This window comes from Chiloscyllium plagiosum, chromosome 14 (genome assembly GCF_004010195.1).
Source record: "Chiloscyllium plagiosum isolate BGI_BamShark_2017 chromosome 14, ASM401019v2, whole genome shotgun sequence".
NCBI classification, from domain to species: domain Eukaryota; kingdom Metazoa; phylum Chordata; class Chondrichthyes; order Orectolobiformes; family Hemiscylliidae; genus Chiloscyllium; species Chiloscyllium plagiosum.
Genome location: NC_057723.1, coordinates 45,461,218 through 45,467,217, shown reverse-complemented (window position 1 = coordinate 45,467,217; position 6,000 = coordinate 45,461,218).

The window sequence follows — 6,000 nt, the reverse complement described above, 5'->3', positions numbered from 1 at the left end:
ACCTGGCCCACTGAAAAAGAGGTCTTGTTCTGAGTGTTTGCTGATGTCAGCAACATGCTTCCATAGAGACTCCTGAGGCACTTATGCACAGACATGTTGAGAGAGCTGATCTGCTGTCTATAGATCTTGTGCTGACATCTTGCCTCCTTTGAGATGAATCTCTGATGTCCATCCTCATCGTCCTGAGGAGCAGAATGTGGTCAAAGAGAAAACAGCAGCAGATGTTTGTTTTTGTAGCTTCTATTCGTGCTGCTGATGTTGCTCCTCTTGTCCCTCATCAGAGGCTGAAAGTAGAGCTACATAAGGTCATATGTTAGATGCCACATTTGGCTGCTATCAGCAGAAAAATGCAGATGAAGGTGAACGAATCACAGACAAATAAACTGACTTCCAAGAAGTTAACAATCAACGGTGAAGCAGTGATAACGCATCCTCTGATAAAATGCCGTGAGTAGAACTCTATCAGCTCAACATGGCTGCAGCTATTCTATTTTATCAAGATGTGGAGGTACCAGTGTTGGACTGGGGTGAACAATGTTAAAAATCACATAACACCAGGTTATAGTCCAACAGGTTATTTAGAAGTACAAGCTTTTGAAGCACTGCTCTTTTATCAGGTAGCTACCAGACGAAGGAGCAGCGCTCCAAAAGCTTGTATTCTAAGTTACATTCTTAACTGACTTCCTCCTTAAATATTTTAATGTCTTTTCCACCAAATCTGTGAGGGTTCACTGCTCATAGCTAATTGTATCCAGATCAAACCTGCAGGTTCTTGTGATCATTCCAACCTACTCCAATTTTTGATGCTGTCAATGGCAGGAACAGTCCTGGGAGTCCTTTATTTTAACCATTGATGTCTTCAGTTTAAACCATCAGACATAGGGTGACCTGGGTTAGCAGTTCCCTGCTGAACAATGACCAGCAATCACTGAGATTGTGACATACATTGCAGTTCCCAAAACCTGGCTAGATTTCAATCTTTCAACAATATTACTCATGTATATGTTGACCCTTACATTTGCCTAAAAAAATTGTAATTCAAGGCTCAAGTTATACTTCGGAATATATAATATGTGCACACATTTGTAGGTCTCTGGAGTGGAAGTCAAAATGTATTGATTAGTTACCAGAGAAGAAACTCAAGACTCAACCAAGTCTTTTTAATTTTCAACTTGTCTGGGCTGATTGGTATCTAACAAGTCTGAGATCCACCAACAATATTCAAGTATGGTTACCTTCAACAGATTAACACAGTAGATATTTTTACAGTCAAAATCATCAATGAGAACAAATGTCAGGGTCCTTACGTCAAGGAAAATCTTGTGAATACTGGTTCCAATAACAAATATGAATACAAATAAACCTCTGGTTCAAAGGGACAAATCATTAAGCAGTGCCAAAAAGACACAGCAGAAAAAAGACATTTGATCTTATCAGGTAGGATACTCTTCAATCTAATGGTGAATGCAAATGCAGTTGCAGGAATCTACTGTTTCCAGCTTTTAACAGAACGCAGCACTGTCCTATCATGGAGTGCAGACTGATCCTGATGGCACCATTAACATTTAATAAGAAATCGACACATCTCACAAATAATTGATAGAAGATGCCACACAATTTCATATCTCTGACAGAGGCAAAGTTTATTCTATATCGAAAATAATTGAACAAAGTAAGCAGTATTAATTTAGTGCTACAGTTTAAATTTACTTATGCTACAAACTCAATTTTACCTTTTACTTCCCCTAAGAGCTTCTATATACATTACAAAAAGCTTGAAAATCATTAACACTTTTTTCTGTTAAAGCTATACCACGGTCCCCAGAAGTTACTTTGATTTTACCTCAGTATTACAGCTATTCTCTGAGATGTGAAAATTTATAGAAATTCTTCCATTAGCTTTTGGTGAAGTGATATTTTTCTTCAATACATCATGACTATGAACCTCTCAGCTGAAATTTGGAGTTCACTGATTTCTTGCTCAGGGACTGAACCCTCAGGAAAACGTTAATTCGTAATTCCCATGAAGTTCCTGCTGCTTCTGTACAGTTCTGGGTCTAGAACTAACTCCCAGCTTCTGGCAGATGTTTTCTTGCTGCTTCTTTCAAGATGATTAACCAAACCAACCATAAACTGCTTCTGGATTGGAAGGCTCACTGTAGATTTTATTTTCCTTTAGCTTTGAGTTAGACAAATTTCCTACCTGCCTGTTTCCTTGCAAATTTAAAATTGTTCTCAAACCTTACCCATATTCTACACAGTGAATTACAAATGTAATATTTTCTCTGCTTAAGCTGCAGAAAGCTATTGTCTCCCCTTGTTGTTCTCAAAGCGCTGAACTGCAACTGCTTGCTTTCTGGTAAATACCCAGATAACTTTAGCAAAATAATTTTCTAACCCCAACAGCCCATGTTTATTTCTTGGGCTATGCTTTCAGGAAGGGCCACTCATGCTTGGTCAGAAGATTAAATTAAGATCAGGAAGACATTTGGGGAAGACTTTTGGGGCCTCAATATGCAAGTCTTACAAGCAAGTTTAATTGCCAGCCAGTATATACCAAGAGTAATCGAGAAAACAGAAGATACAGATAAAGAATAACAAATGTTGAGAACTATTTTCCCATTATTTAGCTTAGAAGGAGAATCAATTGAAAACTGCTGAACTTTTAAACAGAATCCTTTGGTGATATCAACTACTGTTGACATGTCATTATCAATAGGAAAATCCTTTTGTTGGCTTTCAGTGTAAAATTCAGATCCTCACAAGATGATTAGTGAAGAGCTATTATATGTCAGAATATTTATCCAAGGATGAAATATGGACAAACTAAATTATGTACATGTAACTGATAAACAGTTATTAAAAAATAAATCTGTTTCACTGTTGCTGAGCAGGTATTTTAAGAGTTGCTAGCCAACATACGGTTAAAGTAAGTGTGAGTTTTCCAATAAATGGTGTTTTATTAGTGTCTTAATCTGTATTATTTATTTCTTCATTGTTATTAAATGCGATGCTAAAATGTGGTACAATCTATTGGCATGTCACAGCATCCATAAGTGTAGCTCAGCGCAATGTTCTGTATTGATCACAGAAGAATGGGGGAAAGCATTGAAATAGCAGCCATCCTAGAAGCTGAAGAAAAAGAAGTCTGATTTATGCGTGAAAAGGGTGACTTGTTTCTGACAAAAAGGGGCTGAGGGAAAATACATCCATCATGTGGAAATTGTTTTAAGATAAATCTAGCTCATTAAGAATTAAAATACTATATTTCTAATAAATGTTTGGGCTGAACTCTTTTCCCTTCCTGGAATGCGAGGTCTGACATCATGGTAGTCTGTAGGAATTTATCATTCTTAAATTTGTCTGAGTCAGGTGTAATAACAATAGTTACACAAAAGCCAAATTCAAATTGTATTCACTCTTTGAGAGGGAACGATTGAATCAAATTCTTCAAATGAAACGGAAATTAGTTGTGATATATGTATATCAGAAGAAGTTGTTCAAAAAATTGAAAAACATTTGAAATTTGTTATTCATGGGCAACAAACTGTGAGTTTGCTTGTAAGTTGTTACTGATGCATAAGCAGAAAGTGAGGTCTGCAGATGCTGGAGATCAGAGCTGAAAATGTGTTGCTGGAAAAGCGCAGCAGGTCAGGCAGCATCCAGGGAACAGGAGAATCGACATTTCGGGCATAAGCCCTTCGAGCAGTCAATTGTTCATGTCATCTGTTAGTAGTGATTACTGGACAACTATTGTTTTTATTTTTAACAAACTCATGGTTGAGTTGACGACATTGTAGTTTCGAACATAGAACAGTACAGCACAGTACAGGCCCTTCGGCCCTCGATGTTGTGGTAATATTTTATCCTACTCTAAGATCAAACTAACCTACGTACCATTCATTGTATTATCTTCCAAGTGGGTATCCAAGAGTCGCTAAAATGTCCCTAATGTGTCCGACTACACTACCACCGCTGGCAGTGCATTCCACGCACCCACCACACTTTGTGTAAAGAACCTACCTCTGACATCTCCTACAAACCTTCCTGTATTAGCCATTCCCACCCTGGGAAAAAGTCTCTGGCAATCCATAATATCTATGCCTCTCATAAATTTGTACACCTCTATCAAGTCACCTCTTATCCTTCTTCGCTCCAATGAAAAAAGCCCTAGCTCCCTCAACCTTTCTTCATAAGACATGCACTCCAGTCCAGACCGCATCCTGGTATATCTCCTCTGCACCCTCTCGAAAGCTTGCACATCCTTCCGATAATGAGGCAGTCAGAACAGAACACAATTTTCCAAATGTGGTCTAACCAAGATTCTATAGAGTTGCAGCATAACCTCGCGGCTCTTAAATTCAATCCCCCTGCTAATGAAAGTCAACACACCATACAACGTCTTAACAATGCTATCAACTTGGGTAGCAACTTTGGGGGATCTATGGACATGGACCCCAAGATCTCTTTGTTCCTCCACACTGCCAAGAATCCTATCTTTAACCCTGTATTCTGCATTCAAATTCAACCTTCCAAAATTAATAACTTCACACTTTTCAAGTTTGAACTCCATCTGCTACTTATCAGCCCAGCTCTGCATCCTGCCAATGTCCTGTTGTAACATACAACAGCCTTCCACAGTATCTACCACTCCACCAACCTTCATGTCATTGACAAACTTACTAATTCACCCTTCTACTTCCTCATTCAAGTCATTTATAAAATCACAAAGAGCAGAGGTCCCAGAACAGATCATTGTGGAACACCACTGGTCACTGAGCTCCAGGCTGAATACCTTCCATCTACTCCCACCCTCTCCCATCAATGGGCTAGCCAATTCTGTATCCAGACATTTCCCTGTATCCATGCCTTCTTACTTTTTGAATAAGCCTACCATGAGGATCCTTATCAAACACCTTGCTAAAATCCATGTACACCACAACTACTGCTCTACTTCATCAATGTGTTTTGTCACATCCTCAAAAAATTCAGTAAGGTTCTGAGGCATGACCTGCCCCTCACAAAGCTGTGCTGACTATCTCTAATCAAGCTATGGTTTTCCAAGTAATCATAAATCCTGCTTCTCGAAATCCTCTCAAATAATTTGCTCACCGTAGAGTTAAACTGATTGGGCTGTAATTTCCAGGGTTACCCCTATTTCATTTCTTGAACAAGGGAATAACATTTGCCACCCTCCAACCACCTGGTACTACTCCAGTGGATAATGAGGATGCAAAGATCATCACCAAAGGCATAGCAATTTCTTCCCTCGCTTTCCGTAGTAACTGTGGGTATATCCCATCTGGCCCTGGGGACCTATCTACCCTAATATTTTTCAAACTTTGCAACACATCCTCCATTTTAACATCAACCTGTTGGAGCATATTAGCCTGTTTCCTGCTGTCCTCACAAACATCAAAGTCCCTCTCAGGAGGGAATACTGAAGCAAAATATTCATTAAGCACCTCCCCTACCTTCTTGGACTCCAGGCACAAGTTCCCTCCACTGTACTTGTCCAGCCCTTCTCTTGTTCCTGAGATACTTTGACCTGGTACCTGTACTCAACAAAGAATGCTAATACTAAGGGATTTTAATTTCAGAGAGCTCTTCCAATGAAGGCAACTGTTAATATAACAGAATTCTAAGAGAAAATATTTGTTTCCTTTTGGCACAGCTGCTAATTCTAAATGCAATTTGCATTGTGGTATCAGAATCACACAGATCATTCTTTATATTAATATTTTTAGGAGTTATTTTCAGTTTGTTTTTTGTATAGCTTCTTATATTCACTCATAGAATGTGAGTGTCACTGGCTGAATAAACAATTCTTGCTCATCCTGAAATACCCTGAAGAAGTTGTTTCTGGAAGGGGATAAAACAGTGAATAAAAAGTAAAGAGAAACAGCAATACTTGGAAATGAATGTACTGGTCTCCATTTCGCACAAGATGAGTTGGATCTCAATGCATCATTTTCATGTTTAACTATTTTTTCTTTCTGA